Genomic DNA, 18,840 nt, shown 5'->3' on the forward strand with positions numbered 1-18,840 from the left:
TACATTTTTCTGTGAAAGCCAATACAGAAATTAATTTATCCTATTTTTTTATTTTGCCTGTAACCTAACAATGTTAATATCTTATTTATTGCACCCAAATAATATAAAATGTGTTAAGCAGTAATTATTTTACACATTTGCTAGACTTATTTACAGATTATCATCAATGAAAAATGTAAGAAAAATGTATAATCGGTTTATAATTTGGGGGACATAACAATAAGCACAAAATATTCTTTTCTTGTGAATTATGCCCATGTTCAAATTTGGCAGATATTCATCTTCTAAGGTCCCAAATCGGAATTCCGAAACAGCTATTCTTTTTGTTGGATGCTTTTGTGGAGTCAGTTTATAAATGTGAGCCAAGTTGAGAGTGTGTCTAGAAAGGATTTTTTTTCCCAAAAACAAGTAAGATAAGTTCTGCAAAGATGGTTGGCCATATTCCACAGCAGGGAAGCATATGGTGTATTTTGATTGCTCTAAGTATGTGTAGACTGCACCCATGCTCAGGGAGTCAGGTAAATCATGTCTTTATAAAGTAAGAAAATAAAATAATCTAGCAATTGACTTTCAGGAAAGCTTGCTTTGTTTCCACCACTGCTGCTTCAGAGCTATAGTTCCTAAGAGCCTAAGAGGAAATGAGGATGATAAAGTGAAACTTGGTGAACTGACTGGAATCATCCCTTACCGAGTTAGCATAATGCTCCTCTCTCTGAAGGAGTCTAGAGGTATTGGAGTCAATATTCATACTTTCAATTTTATCACTGACCTGAAATAGAATGCCCTTTATATGTGTAAGCACTTTCTTTTGAGATCATCTCGAGCAATAGCCTTTTCTGTCTGAGGAAGAAAGGAACTGGATTTTTGCCAACATTAAATGGGTTTGCACCTTGAAGGATTCGGCTTACTTCTAAATTTAGAGGCCATAATGTACCTACATGTCCTACTTTTACAAAATGCACTTTTACATATAGGGGTGCATAAATTGGTTCATGAAAAATAGATATTCTTTGTTCCAAAAGTAAGAAAAAGTTAGTTGTTGTTGTTGTTGTTTGGCAGAGAGTTGAGCTGTCCCCAGATCATTTTTTCTGTTTCTGTGCTATCACATTTTAAGCTGATACATCAAGTAGTCTTTCATTTCAAGGAAACTAAGAATATCTTCAATGTAGAATTGCTGAGACATTTTAGGAAGCTAAAAGGAGTAGCTGAGTTCCATACCCTCAAAGAAGATGGGAAAGTAGCCACAAATGTCTTTTTGTTTCTTTAAATAGTCCCCAAATGCCATCTATAAGTAAAAGATATGCACGGGGCCCAAACACCAATTTCATGACTATACATAAAGAATTTTTCTTGTCTCCAAATTTAACAGAGTGTCTGTCAGAGTAAAAGCATTATTAATATTTCCCATGGAAATATTACTGAGTATATATTTTTATAATTTTTAACATGAACACTAGTTCCAATAAAAACTTCAAAAATGTAAAAGAGTCAAGTCTATTAAATCATTTCAACTTTTGGATGAATCCTTGTCTAAGACTCTTCTATATGTCTTTACGCAGTTTTTGGATTTTTATGAATAATTTATATAAACATTGCAGCATATACTTTTCTGTTTTTTTGTCCTACTGCTCCAGAATTATCAATAAAAGAATGAATTCTAAATATCCCTTTTCACTAAGACTCAGCCACACAATTCTGAATATCTTCCTTTACACATTCGCCATCCAACTTTGCTCTTTGTAAACCACAACGAGCATGAAAAGGCGCCAGCGTGACACTAGGTGAATGTCACAGGTAAACTTGATGCATTCATGTGTAAACTCTACAGTTTGGATGGACTGGGCCTTGACATTAAACTCAGCAACCAGCACATAGACACATACAAAATAATATTTCAGTGAAATATGATTTCAGTTGCTTGTGCAATTTCATAGTCAGTACATATTAGCTCTGAATCTAGAACAATATGGTTTAAGAATTGCTTTCTTGTGTGACTAGAAAAAACAATATCTGGTGATATCAGTTGTAACTTTCTAAACTCCCAGTGACCACCCGACAGGGAAAATGGCAGGGACAAACAATCTGGGGACTCTGCAAACTGAGAACAACATGCTGAACTTTAGCTGCTTGGTTTAGAATGCAATGTAAAAACCTGATGTCATTTTTTTCCCATTTTACACACAAACAACAGAATGAAAAATGGATTGACTGAATCAAAACAAAAACAAGGAAAGGAGACGGCATGTCCCAACCATTCATCTTGATTTTTGTATCTCACTCATAATCTGGGCCTATGTTTTAGAAGCTGGCTGTCTGGTTCTGGGCAACACCATGTGTCAACAAAGAAATATTTATTTTCTCTCCTTTTAAATCTGTATATGATGTCATTTGAGGGTTTATAGACACAATTTATTTTACTGATTTATTTTTTTCACTCTGAAATCTATTTTATTTTTAGATAACTTTTTGGTGACACAGCACTAAATGGAAAACCGTGATTTCTTTGATTGTAGATATTATCAACCTTATACAATTGTTCAATTTGGTTTTTGTTTTGTATTTCCAGAAAATTTTCTAAAGTAGTTACATTGAATATTCCCAGTCTCCTGTATGAGACATTGGAAGAGACCAATTGACATCATTTATATAAAAACATTTGTAAAAGAAAATTGTATAATGCAAGGAATAGTGACACGATAGATTTTCTCGTGATTGTGGCTCACTACAATCTTCCATAATTAGCCTACATAACCTAGTTCAGTGTAACACTGCCTTGATCACTGCCAATAATGTTGTTTGGCTATCAGTTCTGCATTTTTTCAGAAATAATTTTTCCTGAATGCTTTCAACTATGAGGTCCCAGTTTAATGTTGGCACATGGTTTGTTCTTCCCTGTGAAACCCAACACCCAGAATTATGATTCTGTCCAAATTCACATGCCATATCTTAACATACTTATCATAATCATGAAAATAGCACAGATTATTATTCTTGAAGATTTATAACTTACAAGCTTTCATCAGTGTATGAGAAAAAAATAAATAAAACAAAAATAAATAAACAAATCCCCCAAAGCTATGGCAATGTGTTTACTTTGGATAGGATTTTCAAATGACAAAAGGGAGAATTGACTTCCATTTTCTGAAAACCCTCCCTCCTCCTGACTCGTTGTGTGTCTGTCCACTTCCTGCCAGAGGCTTCCTGCGAGATTTGCATGAGGGTGACTTCTCTAGGCCCATGCAGCACTTCTTCAGAGAAACGTGGTCATTCCACCAGAATCTTCTCCCTTTCCAGTTCTCTCTCACTCCCAATGCCCAATATCATTATCTACCTAGAGCCTGTTACCTGAAATTCAATGGTATGTTTATACATTTAAAAAGGAGGTTGAAGAGTGCTAGCTCTCAATTTCTACTCTCGGTTCACTCCCTAGTTATGCTCACATCGGCATCCAGGGCTAGGCCACGCTTAACTCAGGAGCCAGGAATTCAATGCAGGTTTCCCATGTAGCAGCGGGAACCCAGCCCTTGAGCTAGCACCTGCCATCTCTAACAGTGTCTAGTCTCAGGAAACTGTAAAAAGTCAAGAACAAAGCTGATGCTTCAAATGGGCATGGTGAGGTGGCAGGCACACGCGTTCATTGGTGCCTTGAGCTTTAAGCCAAATACCCACCCACTCATGTTTATGCAGCTAGGTTTTACTCTCACTATTAAGATCCAGCAAGAGAATTGCTTATCTTTTTTTTAATATGTTAATGTGCTTCTGAAATGTAGAACTATGTATAACAACTAGTGGTAGCTAAAAAAGAGAAGAAAAAAAGACCTTCTCAATCAATGTTATAAATGTTTTAACCTCAAATAAGCCTCTGCTTTTAGAAAGTAAGGAGGATAACCAAAAAGTACCATTAAATATCTTCAGGGAATAAGTTAGAAAAAGACATTTTGCTGGCTTGATGACAGTGTTCAGTTAAGCCACACCATCACCGTGATGAGAAGCATCACAGAAGATCTCTAAAGTGTGCATCTCCTGCTATGGGCAGTAGCATCCCGACTGATGGAGGATGAGAACATCCGGGGTCAGAGGCAAAAAGAGAATTTGTGTCAGGACAAAGCTTTGAGGAATATGAGAAAGATGCAAAGCAAATACAGTGAAGAGCATACAGTTAAGAAATAAACTAGAATCATTATATGGTGAGCAAACGTTGTAAGCACACTGCAACAGTCAGATTAGTGAAAAACAAAAGTTTCTTGGACTGGAGCGTGAGAAGTTTCTTGGTGTCCGGAAGCTATGATTATTAATGTGAGCCATGCTGGCAGAGTGAGGGTTAAACTGAAAGTACCAGTGCTGAAGACTTAGGAAGAGCTGGCAGGATGCTACCCAAAAGAAATTTAAGGGAAAGTACAGGGACAAATAAAAGTTCTTTCAAAGATTTTGTGATTGTTCCACCCAAGGATGCAATATTGCACAAGAAAAAAACACTTCGCAGAGGGAAAAAAAAGTAAGTATGAATCAGTAAGAAAAACTCCCTTCATGTTTTATTTACTTTTTGTTATGCCTCTTTTTAAAAGGCAGAGTCTGAGAGAGAAGGAGAGACATACATCTTCGCTAAGCTGGCTCTCTATAAATGGCTGGGAAAGAAGAGCTGGGCTGATCCAAAGGCAGGAAGCAGGAGCTTTCTCCTGGCGTCCCACGTGACGCAGGGGCACAATGACCTAACTCGTCCTCCACTGGCCATAAGATGTTGAATTCCCCCCAAAATTAGAAAGGATGATAAATTTAAATGATATAAGCTAAACTATGTGTCCAGGAACAAAATGTTGATCCAGTTATTATACTTTCAGTAAAACTTCCCAGAACAGTAACATCTACCCCCAAATTGCTGTATCCTGCATGTGACTACATTGAAAGGCAAATATAAACAAGGAGCCTTGGCTATTTAAAAGTAAGAATATTCTAATTATGTAGCAGAAACTGAGGATTAAATTACTATTTTCTTATTTCTCTTTATTAACCAATGCATAAATTAGAAAATATTCAGCATTTTCCTATTACTAATATTAAATATCTGAAAGCCCTGTGGTTGTTAAATGGTCATAATTCTAAAGAGAAGATACGCTGCATGATTCTTGTAGTTTAAATGTATAATTTTTAAATCACACAGTTGTAATGTGATTTTATAAATTGTACCCATATGTCACACATTTTATGATTGTCAATTTCAATGTCTGTTTATACTCCTGTGGAACTGTTGTGTTCCTTCTTTTTCCATGTTGAATACTATGGTTAGTGGCGCATTCAGCTTATGAATACAGAGTGCATTCAAATTACGCCTTTATAAAAGTTAATGGAGAGAGAGGAGTGAAAACGGCTGATGAGATCTGAGAGCGAGGCAAGTGTTGTCTTCTTGGAACTCTACCTGTGGAATTCTGAAAATCTGTCCTCTGTATAATAATTCCCTCCTAGAATGAAACACTGACAATTTATTTATTTGGAGGAAGATGGGAGTAGGGGGCACAAGCCAGGGAGGAAGGGAGAAGCAGGGAGAAATGGAGCGTTGATCCCATTTGCGGTTCAAACTCCAGCTGAACCATGGGGTTCCTGCCAATACTGGCTGTGGAAGGACCTCCTGCCACCAAGGACTGAGCGTGCCGTCCACGCCTCCCATGTGAGTGATGCTGACCCAGTTAGTTCAGCCAGTTTTAGAAACGGATGCCTTTCCGGGTCTGAAGTAGCAATAAACCAAAGAACAATTAGAGTCAAGAATTGGATTGAGACACTCCATTCATTGATCCCCCTATATGTTGGGTGAAACAATCATTTCAACAATTACTAAAGCAAAAATCAGCGAAATCAGGAGAGCTGCTTGTAACAAAAAGGAAAAAATGCCACGATTGATAAAAACAAAGCTGGGAACATCATAACACCAGATTTTCCAAACATATTGCAGTGAAATCATGAATAATCAGCCTGGTATGGCACAGTAGACAAATGAGCTAAAATCAGTTGCTGGGGAAATGCCGGTGTGATCAACAACTGGTGTTTGGAACAGTGCACGCAGCAGCACAAGCACAGAGTAAGAGTCCTAAGACACAGGCTAAGCAAAAGCCAACACAGTGAATCAGAATTCAAACCTAATGCATGAAACCACCAAATTGACTAGAGGTAAACAGAGAACAAACAAACAAAAAAACTCTGCAGTACACTGGCTTTCCGGGCAATGACTTCTTGAATAAGACCCTAGAAGCACAGGCAATAAAAGCAAAAACTAGACAAATGAAATTCATCAAGCTAGGAGACTTCTGCAGGGCAAAAGAAATACAACAAAACTAACAGGCAACTGACACGTGGGAGACAATATTTGCGAACTATGCATCTAGAGAAGGATTGATGTCCTACATACATAAGGAGCCCAAATACTTATCAAACAAGAGATGCAGTTAAAAAGAGGCCAGTGGCTAATGTGATGACATAGGTGGATTAGCCACCAGCTACCCATATGCGTAGTGGTTCATGTTCCAGATAATTCAATATATATATTTGGAACTCTTGCAATGGCCTAGGTAAAGCAGTGGAAGATGGTTCAAGTACTTGGACTCCCATCATCCATATACGACATCTGGACCAAGCACTGGGCTCCTGGGGTTAGCCTGGATTACCCATGGGTGTCGCAGCCACTTGGGAACTGGGACAGCAAATGTAATTTTCTCTGTCTCTGTCTCTGTCTCTGTTTCTGTCTTTCTCTCTCTCTCTCTCTCTCTCTCTCTCTCTCTCTCTCTCTCTCACACACACACACACACACACAACACACATACACTGCATTTCTCACTGTAATTAAGACTTTCAAAATATATAAATAAATCTTTAAAACATGGAAATGGGTGAGCCTGGTGCAGTAGCCTAGTAGGTGGCTGAAGGCTTTTCCTTGCATGCACTGGGATCCCATATCAGCCCTGATTCGTATCCTGGCTACTCCATTTCATCCAACTCCCTGCTTACAGCCTTGGAAAGCAGAAGAGGACGTTTCAGCCTGGGAATCCTGCACCCATGGAATGGCTCAGCTCCAGCTCAGTCCCGGCCACTTGGAGATTGAATCAGGAGACAGATGATCTTTCTGTCTATCCACTTTTGGCTCACTTTTGTCCTCACTATCCAGGCAGAGCACGGACTGACCTGTGCTGGCAGGTGGCTGGCTCCATGACTGACACGGCTTGTTCTGTGGGTGTGGAGGCTTGCTGATTGCAGAAGAAAATCATCACAATCAATTTTCATGTCACTTTTGGACTCTTGTCCAATCCTCAGGGACCACCTGGAGCACTCTGGCCCCACCTGTTTGCTCAAGAAAAAGCCACTCCACTATTCTTACAGGCATATTTCAAAGATAAAAGCCCCCAGAGGAGAAAATCTACAAGTGTTTCTACAAATCTCTAAAAACAAATATAGACATGTAAGAAACATGAATAAGAAAGACGCCCCCCCCCAAAAAAAACACAACACTTCAACAGTAGGATGTGAAAATGAAGACTGACAAACACCTGAAAAAAATCCTAAAGGCATGATCATGAGATTACTGCAGGCACAGAGAAGCAGTACATCAGCTAAAGAGCCATGTAAGACGGCTGAGAAATTCTGCAGCGAGATGGATGTTGAAGAAAAACAAACGGAAACATAACAAAGGAAGAAATCAACATGTCAAATAAAAACACAGTGCAAAGCATTAGCCACTACCTCAGCGAAACAAAAGAGACTATCTCAGGAGAAAAAAGATCTTTGGAAATATCTTCAAAGATAAAAAGAAGGAGGAGAGAAATCAAAAACAGTCTTCACACAGCACTGTAGCCTGTCGCCTAAATCTCTCCCCCTTGCATGTGCCGGGATCCCACACTGAAGGTTCATATCCCAGCGGCCCCACTTCCCATCCAGCTTCCTGCTTGTGGTCTGGGAAAGCAGTGGAGGATGGCCCAAAGCCTTATGATCCTGCACCCATGTGCCGGACCTGCAGGAAGTTCCTGGCTTTTGGCTTTGGAGCAGCGCAGCTCTGACCCCTGTGGCCACTTGAGGAGTGATCCAATGGACGAAAGATCTTCCTCTCTGTCTTTCCCCTTTTCTGTATATCTGGCTTTCCAATAAAAATAAAATAAATCTTTAAAAAAAAAAAAAAAAGCAGTTCTCGAGGTTTATAGGATGACACTGTATGACCATAGCCCTTATTTTGGGAGTTGCTGAAGATGTGCAAAGACAGAATAGAGCAGGAAACCTACTAAATGACATAATAGCAGAAAACTTCCTGAAATTAGAGGAAGATACGAACTGCCAGGAGCAAGACACAAATAGAACTCCAAATAGCGTTGATCAGAAAAGGTTTTCAGATGGAGAATATATTACAAAATTATAAAAGTAAAACATGAAGATGTTAAAATGTGCATGAGTGAAGTAAGCCAATCCACAGAAGACAAAAATGTTTTCCTTGATTTGTGGTAATTAATATACAGAGTACTAACATGTAATATATACAAGCAAAATCGACATTTGAGGCTTGATTATTGTTTACAGTTCTCATCGACACTGCAGAGGAATTTTCCTACATACTACTTGCTATATTTTTATTTTGTGGTTCATTAATCTTGTGATTATAAATTGCAAGTGTTTTATTATAAAAATTAGAAAAAAGAAGGAAAGGAAGGGGGAGCAAGGATGAGGGCGCAGGATGGCAAGCACATGCTTAAGACTATATAGCAGAAACACATGGAATTTGTTCATTTTATAAAAATAAAACTACAACAAATAAAACAGGGTGTATGTAATGAAATAGTGTTATCCAAAAAGAGGAAGAAATTCCATCCTTTGGAGCACAACGAATATCAGAGGGAACATTTTTAATGAAATGAGCCAGCTTCCAAAACACAAACATCATTTGCCCTGATTTCCAATAACTAATATACAGATTATCCAAAAATGCATCCATAAGCAAAATAGAGATTTTGAGATTGGAAACTTCTTTACAACGCTTCTCTGTATTGCTGAAGAACAGAATCTTTTTGCTTGTTGAATTATTAGTTTGGAATTCACTTCGTGATTATGAAGCAAATTGAAAGTATTTCATTACAAAAACTAAAAGAAAAATAAGAATATATGGAAGGTGGAAGCAAGGGATGGAGGCAAAGGGAAATTATTGTTTTTAAAGTGTGTGTAAGAAATACATGAAATCTACAAATAAACAAGTAACTTTAAAATAGCAACAGTTTAAAGTACTACATTTTATTGCTTCTCGGCCTTTTGGCTAAGATCACGTGTAACGTGTTACAGTCTGTGTTGAAACACATTTTTTAGTCTCTCTGATCTGCGTTCCACACTGTTTGAGAGCTTAGCCATTATAAACTAAAAAGATGGCATTTTCTAATTTGAAAGACTGTGCCTTTCCTAAGAAATCATAAAGCAACATAAGATTCTCAAGGTGAAGACAACACAGAATTACTGAAAACTGAGCTGGGAAAAAAAAATATGCTAGAACTGCTTATATGAAAAGGAAACCTTTTCCACACATCAAACAATCTGTGTCCCACCTGGATTTCTCTTCCTTCATTCCTTTTGACCAATTAAAAGAGGATTACTCCGTTCTACTGTGTGTTTTGGATTAAAGTTGCTTGATAAATTCAGTTACAATGAGGATACCCTAGGAAATAATTGCATGAGACTTTTAATAGAGTGGCAGATTAAATATTCACACCTTTGAAATACTCCTTGAGGCTGCTTGAGTTGTAGTGACAATTGACAAGAACGCAGTGTTAGAAATGCCGAGGAAAGAGGACAAACTGGTATAACCATAGAAGCAGCACAAAAAAAAAAGCAAAGAAAATCAATGATCTGCCAGCAAAGATAAAATATTCACAAAGCTTATTCTTAAGGTAATAGTTCTTATTACTGCTAACTGTTCACAACAATCTTCAAGGGATCTATAGCAACTCAAAATTCAACGTATTTTTCAATTTTTAAAATAGCATAATTTTGATGGAAATGGAAAAATTTGGTAAATTGACTTGTGATGATTAAAATCTCATTTAGTATTGTGATTGGAAAGAATATTTCTGTGAAATGCCGGCAGAGAGTTTTAAAATATTTTTATATGTCTGTAAACTGCTGCTGCTGAAAATACACTAGAAATCATCTAACTGCTTGCTTCTCAGATGATAGATCAGGAAATGATGTTTATATTTCTGTTAATGTGAGGATTCATTAACTCTCAACATATCTTTCAAGTTTTTTCTTATTTTGAGACTATTAGAAAAAGCATACATAAAAAACTGTTAGAACCAATTGCTGTCAATCTCAGAAGATTCTTAAAAGTAATTGGGTATCAGCCTGCACAAGTTAGGAACAAGACCCCTCCACCTATCACCTTACACAAAAATCAGCTCTAAATGGATCATGGACATAAATCCATGACCAGAAACCATCCAATTATTAGAGCAACCCATATGAAACACTCAACAAAATACTGTCATTGGTAACGACTTCTTAGGATAGTCACCAAAAGCACTGGCTGTCAAAGCCAAAATAAACAAATGGAGCTACATCAAACCAAGGACCTGCTGTACAACAACGAAAATATTCAACAAAGAGAAGAAGCAACCAACAGAATATGAGAAAAATCTTTACACACTCCACAACAGATGGGGACTAACACACTCGCTTCATCAAAGAGCTTCAGGAGCCCAACAGCAGCAAAACAAGTAACCCTGTTGAGAAATGAACAGAGGAAAGGAGGAGGTTTTTCAGAAGAACAAATTCAAATGGCTAATAGGCATATGAAAAAAAGTTTTTTCAGGCTCCCTAGTTATTAGGCGAATTAAAAAAAAATAAATAAACACACTGAAATTCCACCTAATTCCAGTGAGACCGGCCTATATTCAGAACTCTGCTTACGTCTGCTGCCATAAATGTGGGGGAACAGCTAGCCTCCTCCTCTAGTGGTAGAAATGAGGGATGCAGCAGTCACTGCGGCAGTCAGATTGGAGACTAGTAAGACCAGTGAAGCTTGATCTATCATATGACCTAGCTATCCCACTCCTGGGATTATATCCAAAGGAAGTGAAATCTGCATATGAGAAAGTGATCTAAAACTCCATATTTATAGCAGCATAATTCACAATATCAAAGATAGGAAGTCAATCCAGATGCCCATCAAAAGAGCAATGGATAAAGAAATTGTACATCTATTCCATGGAATAGTACTCAGCCATTAAAAAGACTAAACTTCTACTATTTGCAACAAAATAGTCAAAATTGGAGACCATTATGCTCAGTGAAATCAGTCATCTCAAAAGGATATATATCATATGTTCTCTCTGATATAAGGCAACATTCATGCAAATTGCAAAACCAACAGATACATAGGTAAGCATGTATAAATAAATATTCTTGTGGATGTATTTCACAATGGAGACAAGAATACTGGGAAGTAAAGACATGTTGTAGTATGCATCTCTACTCCTTTTATTAAAAGGAAGCCTCCCAACGAAATTGTTAATTACACCTTGATAACACGATGCTAGATTTTCCCTGATCGCCAAGCCTTGTAATGCCATAACAGGCATGCAAAGCTGAATGTTGGGCTCGTGACTGCTGCTGAAGGACTGTTCTATTATAACAATATGTGGGGAACTGGTGTGGGGAAGGACTGAGGAGGAAGGGTGTGGAGTTAGATGGGGATATTATACCTGGAAGACTGTACCATGGAAAATAACAATAGAAATTACACAAAAATTAAAGAGTAATAACCAGATGCTATCAAGGTCAGAGGATTCATTTAAAGAAAGGGATAGGTAGAAAAAGAATTGCCTGGATTAATCATTTTGAGATGTGAGTGAATGCAAGTACCGAGTCGGTTCTTACGTGTTTGAATGTGTATGATCTCATTTTAATGCGCGTACAGCCTCAGTGCATAATTTTTATGTGTCTATTTTTTTGAAATGTCTGTTGAACATTCTATCTACTCTATCATCACATTAACATTTATAATTATCAAAATTTGAGAAAAACAAACTTAAGTGAGGAAAGTTTTTGTTAATTTTGCAATTGCAAAGTATAGTTTGATCCATTCTCACAGTTCTCATTGTTTTAATATTCTTGCTCTTTATTTTACCTCCAACACTGTACTGCTATGCTTTTTTTTTTCCCTCCTATTGGGTACGTACAGATGTGGATACAGTATCTTACACTTATTCTGAATAATATTATAAATTTGTGTTTATGTGGTTTTTCTTGAGAACAATTTTAACATAGCTCAAGTTTTCACTGTTCTGCTTGCAAACAAATATTTCCTTCCCTGTGTAACCAAAAAATAATGTGTGTATGGTGTTGTTGCTGGTCCAATGAAATCATGCTTAGTGATATGATGTTGAACTTTCCTTCATAAAAAATAAATTTGTGCAAAACTTCAAAACAAGTACGATGAGCCAGTGTTCCAGAGTAAAAGTTGGTGTTTGAGATGGCATGCTTGGCTTTCAGTGACTGCCTGCCACAGCAATTACGTAGAAATGTGATTTCCCTTGGACCACTAGAAGAAAGTGATATGGTTGAGAAGTCCCTGGGTTGTGTGAGATTATGTAACAAGACCAGTTTGACACTCTCATGTTCTACCTCTTACACTACCACCACTTGCTACTCAACGGAACAGCAATAAGGTCCCGGCTAGATGCTGGAACTTGGATGCTGGGCTTCCCACATACCACATGCAAAAATCAATAAGTGTAAGAGGGAAACAAAAAACCAAACCTGAAGGGAAACAGGGAGAGACAAAAGAAAAAGTTTGTGAGAAAGAAAGAATGATATTCATGAAGTCGCTTATCTGAATACTCTTTTTTTTTCTTTTAGATTTACTTATTTTTTAATTGGAAAGTCAGATAAACAGATAGGAGGAGAGACAGAGAGGAAGATCTTCTATGTGATGGTACACTCCCCAAGTGACAGCAACGGCTGGAGCTGAGTCAATCCAGGAGCCTTTTCCAGGTCTCCCACATGGGTTGCAGGTTCCCAAGGCTCTGTGCGGTCCTCATTTTCTCAAGCCACAAGCAGGGAGCTGGATGGGAAGCAGGGCTGCCAGGATTAGAACCGGTGCCCATAAAGGATCCTGGCATGTACAACGCGAGGACTGTAACCACTAGGACACTGCGCTGGGCCCTGAATGCTCTCATTCTTATTTCAATGCCCAGGAAGCTGTTACTTACTCTGATACACAGAGGAAGCCTAAGTAATACTGCCTTTTATATATTGCAAGGCTATTACCTCACGTGAAACAATTTGCCCATCTTAGTTTCACTATCACATAGAAGCACCTATTTTCTGGACAATCAGTGATTTTTGGACCAAACTTGTCTTTCAAAATATTTCAAATGGTATTACACATAAACTTGGCTCAAATACTAAGACAATTTTGGAAACCAGCAGTTATATTAGCATTCAAATCATTATCATTGATTGGAAATGTATTTGGATATCCTACAATCACAAACAGAATAACGGAAATTATCCACGCATAGGCAAGTATGTAGCTGTAAATGCAGATCAGTTCAGAGACCCTTACTCCCACAATATCTAAGCTCTCATACGCATACAATTATCATGTGCTCGCATGCATTTATGTACTTTTACTTACTTGATTTTGAGTAACTAAACACAGTACTTTGTGAAAATGTTATTTTTGCATAGATCATTGATCCACTATTGACTACTTCTTCTAAGAAAGTCTTGTGAATAGGTTTTCACATTGTTGTTTTGGGCTCCTGGGCCAAAATACTAAAGCATTTAAGTGTCCTTCTAAGTACATAAAACAATGAAGCGACATTCCAACTTAACAGGCATAGAATCATGCTTATGTATTTAAAGTAGATATTAAATGAAAGAGTAAACCTACAAAATAAGTGTAATGAAAATTTAGACCCGTTCTCTGAAACTGCATGGTGGGTTTGTGTTTTCACACATTATGATAGCAGGAGTGATACACACTTTTACATAAGAGTGTTTACACTCTTTCAACACAATCTTAATTTTAGGCAATAATACTGTTAACTTTGTGTTGATTTGATGTACAATTTCTAGCCTGCAATGCTCCACAGGTCATGGTTCCTTGAGCATCTGCACAGAAGGAAGACATGCTTATACTCGTAAATTCCTTAGAAAATGTACTGTGTTAGATTGGATAACACTTTATCCCTATGGAAAGATTAAGTTTTTTTTTTAACTTAAGCTACAGAGAAAGAGAGAGAATGCTCTTCCATCTGCTAGTTCACTCTACAAATGGCCCCACTAGTCAACATTGAGTTAGACTGAAACCAGGGACCTGGTATTCCCTCTGTGTCTTACATGTTGGTAGCAGCAGCCCAAGCACTTGTGCAGTCCCCCTCAGGTTTTCCATTCCCTTTGCAAGGCAACTAGGTGTGAAGTGGATCAACCAGGAATAAAACACCAGCATGGCTTAACCCACTGCATCACAATGCTTGCCCAGATTCCATGAATTTTTATTATTGGTTTATTTTTATTGACTTATTTAATGATAGGTAACCACTTCATAGACATCATAAGTCACTAAAAATAGGAAACCTATAGGTTACACAATTTCAATGATTCAAGTTATCAACTGTAATTGAGTATTTCTGATTGGGTTAGATCTTTACCACTAGCGATAATGGTGACCCTGATGTTCTGCCCTTGGAACTGTGGCTCATACTCCCACTCCACGTAAACTGTTCTTCCAGCAAAATAATAGAGGGGATAGTAGAAGACCTTATGAAAAACATGATGTGCTCATCTGCTATATTTCATGTTGCCTCTTTGAGTATATAAGCTTAAACCTCAAAATTCTTTATAAATCAGAGTAGAAGATTCCTTTACAAAGCATTTTTTTAAGTTTAGAAATTGCTTTACACATATATAAAATTGGCATGTTGTACTTGACAGCCTTCATAACCCAACCATAACCTCTTGCTATCCTTTATGTAGTACTGTCCAGACAAATTGTCATGCTGCTCAGCTGAACAAGACTGATGACACAGCAAATCGCCAGTGCAGGGCTTAGGCGAATATACCCCTTCAATGAACTTCAGAATCCTGAAATCGCTTCGCTAGGTGGAGATGGCAATAATTCCTCAAGGATTTTGATTTACAAGCCATGAAATGTCAAAGTAAAACTCCAAACATGAAGGACGGTCTCAAAAAAAAAAAAAAAAAAAAAGATCCAAGATCCAATAAACATTTTCTTCTGAATATAGCTTATGTGGCCATTTGTAGGTAGGAAAGGAGAGTTGTTAAAAATCTGAAAACAAATAAGGAACATGGAAGTTTTTCAGTGTAAGGAGAAAAACAATATTTATAAATGTTCGTGTTCTACAGAAAAGGAGTTGTGGAGTCTTGAAATTTGGAGTGGCTACATTTGATCTTGAAGTAAATTGGCTTTCAATTTGGGAGAATTATATAAAAAACAAAATGAAAATTCTTCCGTGCCTTTTTCTCTTGCTCTTTCATAAGACTGAGCTTATTTTTAAATGACATGTCAACTATTTCAATACTGCAAAACAACATGTTCATTGCATTCAAGTTCTATTTTAGGTCACATAAAATGATGGGATACTTTTCTACCCTAAAAAGATGAAACCTGTTGGTTTGCAACAGGATGAATGATATTATGTTAATTGAAATAAGAAAAACTGAGAAAGGCAAAGTAGCAAATGATCTCATTCATATATGGAATATTTTTTAAAAGTTGATATATAAGTTGATACTCTAAAAGTGGTTACTAGTGTGAGGGAAGCAGTGGGCGAGAGGACAGAGCAAGGCTGTTTCACAGGGTGCTAAGCTATAATTAGGTATTATTAGGAGGCATCTCCCTCAAGAAGATAACTATAATGATAGTGAACTACGTACAAATGCTAGAAGAAATTTCTATTTTTTTCATATGAAGCAATTAAATAAAATTTGAAGGGACTTTTTAAATTCCCATTGGATAGTGTATATCCACCATATTTTAAAATATCAGGTTTTACCTGTAACTGCACACAACTTTTGTATCAGTTAAAACCAGCAAAAAAGGTCAACAACCTAGGCGTGAAATAGCAAAGCATTTCATATGGTAATGGATAGTCATTGGGGAAGCAACACATAAAATTGTTCACATCTTCTATTTTGTCAAAATTGTGAAGGACTGCAAAGACTTGCATAATTGCTTCTGTCTCACCAGGATCACATCTATATAAAAATGAGGGGGAGGTCAAAACGGGAGAAAACCAGGCATATTCAACCTCACGTTTAAAACAGCAAAGTCATAATGCTTCCTTTGTGTATGCGACATGCAAAAAACATATGATGCACAAAGAATTCATCGGACGAAAAAGAAACCAATAAATTTCTTAAATTTCTTGTGTAACATGTCCAGAAGCACTGTGTATATCAGTCTGGGCTGTTACCACAAATTAACATACATAAGACTGGCTGGATTGGAGTTGGCCATTGTAGCAGGTGGGTTAAGCTGCCATTTGGAACACTGGCACACCATAGAGAAGTTGGTTCAAGTGCCGTGCTGCTCCACTTCTGATCTAACCCACTACTAATATATTAGGAAGCAGTAGAGGGCAGCTTAAGCGCAGCCCCTACTTTCATGTGAAAGATCAAGAAGATGCCAGGTCCAGGTTTCAAACTGGACCACGCCTGGCCAAAGCCATTTCAGCCATTTGGGGAGTGAATCAATAGGTGGAAGCATCTCTCTCTATTTCTCATTCTGTAACTCTGTCTTTCAAATAAATAAATCTTTTTAAAAACATGCTGGATGGGGTAATTTACATAGCAAACCTTTTTTAAAGATCCACTTAATTTTATTGCAGAGTCAGATATATAGAGAAGAGGAGAGACAGAGAGGAAGACATTCTATCTGCTGGTTCACTGCCCAAGCAGCTGCCAACAGCCCGAGCTAAGTCTATTCAAAGCCAGGAACCAGGAGCCTCTTCCAAATATCCCAAGCGGGTGCTTTGGGCTGTCCTTGACTGCTTCCCCAGGCCACAAGCAGGCAGCTGGATGGGAAGTGGAGTTGCCGGGATTAGAAATGGCACCCATATGGGATCTAGTTGCATTAAAAGTGAGGATTTTAGCTGCTAGGCTACCGCGCTGGGTCCTACACAGCCCACCTTCACTGCTTAGAGTTATAGAAGGTTGTGAGTTCAGTCTGAACTATGGGCAGCCTCTGTCTTCTGAGGACACACCTCTTGATGTGCAATCAGCCTCTTGTAGCCTCACAAATTGTGTAGAAGAGAGGCCGAGAAACGTGCTTGTGTCTCTCCATGTAAAGGCATTTTCCCATCATCAGGACTGCAAACAGAGCAGTTAATTATCTGAAAAAAGACCCTAGTTACAAACAAATTCTTCCTGGAGAAATAGGATCCAATATGATTTTGAGGGGGGTGTGAGAGAAATATTCATTTCATATAAGTGTACACTTATAAACATACACGAAGATGTGTGCACGTGCCTACATATTCGTGTTAGATTTGATCTTGTATATGATCCTTAATCTCCCCTGCATCTCAGCATCTGTTCAACTTCTTTAGGATAATAGTAATATTTTCCCTTTAGGCCTCTTATTAAGTTCTCTTTAGTATTCTTAACACCTTTGACATAGAAAAGTTGAAAGTGCATTAAGATCATCTTCACTGAGAAATCAAAGCACTCTATGATTAACTGTGAAGTGGTATAATGTACAGAATTTGATTAAGATGACTCATTAGGAACACTAACGTAGCCCTGGAGGTTACACAAATACAGTCAACTGGCTTCCATGGCTGGAATATCAACCTACTGTCAAACTTCTACAGGAGCTGCTCTAAGGCGGCAAAAATGGAGTGACACCAAAATAATCAAGTGTTAATTAAAAAGTTTTGAAAGTGATTGAGTGCAAGATTTTGAACACTAGCTGGTTTTGAGACTAAAATGGAATCATTGTATACACCTGGGAAGTTCCTGGAAGTAAAAATAAATTGCAGGTGCTAAATACATATATATTCATATATATAGGTCTCAACTAATATTTTTTGGAAACAATGGTTAAAGTTCTTGGGTCTCTACTATTCGTGTGGAAGATGAAGATGGAGTGCCTGGCTCCTGACACGAGCCTGGTCCAAACCTGGCCTTTGAGGGCATTTGGAGAACAGACGAGAAGATGAAAGACTGTGTGTGTTTGCAATGTGCATGTGTGTTTGAGTGTGTTTGCCTGTGTTCAAATCTTAAAGAAATAGACAAAAATGGGGGAGGGGAAAAGGACAAGCAGGAGCAGGGAAGGGGAACAGGGGCAAAGCAGAAATTAGATGAACTCTGTATGGAGATAAAATGATATACAATTTACAACTTACGCTCAATGAAGGGAAATCTTCCCCAGATTAATGCAAACAAATTGGATCTCTTCTTTTTACAATTGTTCCTTTCAACATGCTTTTTGTCTAGTATTACATATGTGATATTGCATTAATGATCTTTACCATATTCCATTTGTTCACACTTGGGTATGGATTTCCTAAATGAGATTTCCTCTTTAATTGTCAGTATCATGTTCTGTGCTTCCTCCAAAATAGGTGGTTAGTAAATATTTACTCATTAATTGATAAAACAATTGAAAGAAGATAAGTGCATTTTCTACTTCATTTCTCAGCCCAGAGTAATGATTTGTTAATCTATAATTCATAATTTACAATGAACCATAATTTTGAAGCATACAATAGGTTTTGAATCACTGATTCAAGTACAAAATTTATGAAGAAAAACAGATGTAATAACTTCTAATGTACTGAAATTTCTGATATCTTTAAAAGG

The sequence above is a fragment of the Ochotona curzoniae genome, unplaced genomic scaffold, assembly GCF_017591425.1.
Source record: "Ochotona curzoniae isolate NIBS_2020 unplaced genomic scaffold, NIBS_Ocur_1.0 contig_2754, whole genome shotgun sequence".
NCBI classification, from domain to species: Eukaryota; Metazoa; Chordata; class Mammalia; order Lagomorpha; family Ochotonidae; genus Ochotona; species Ochotona curzoniae.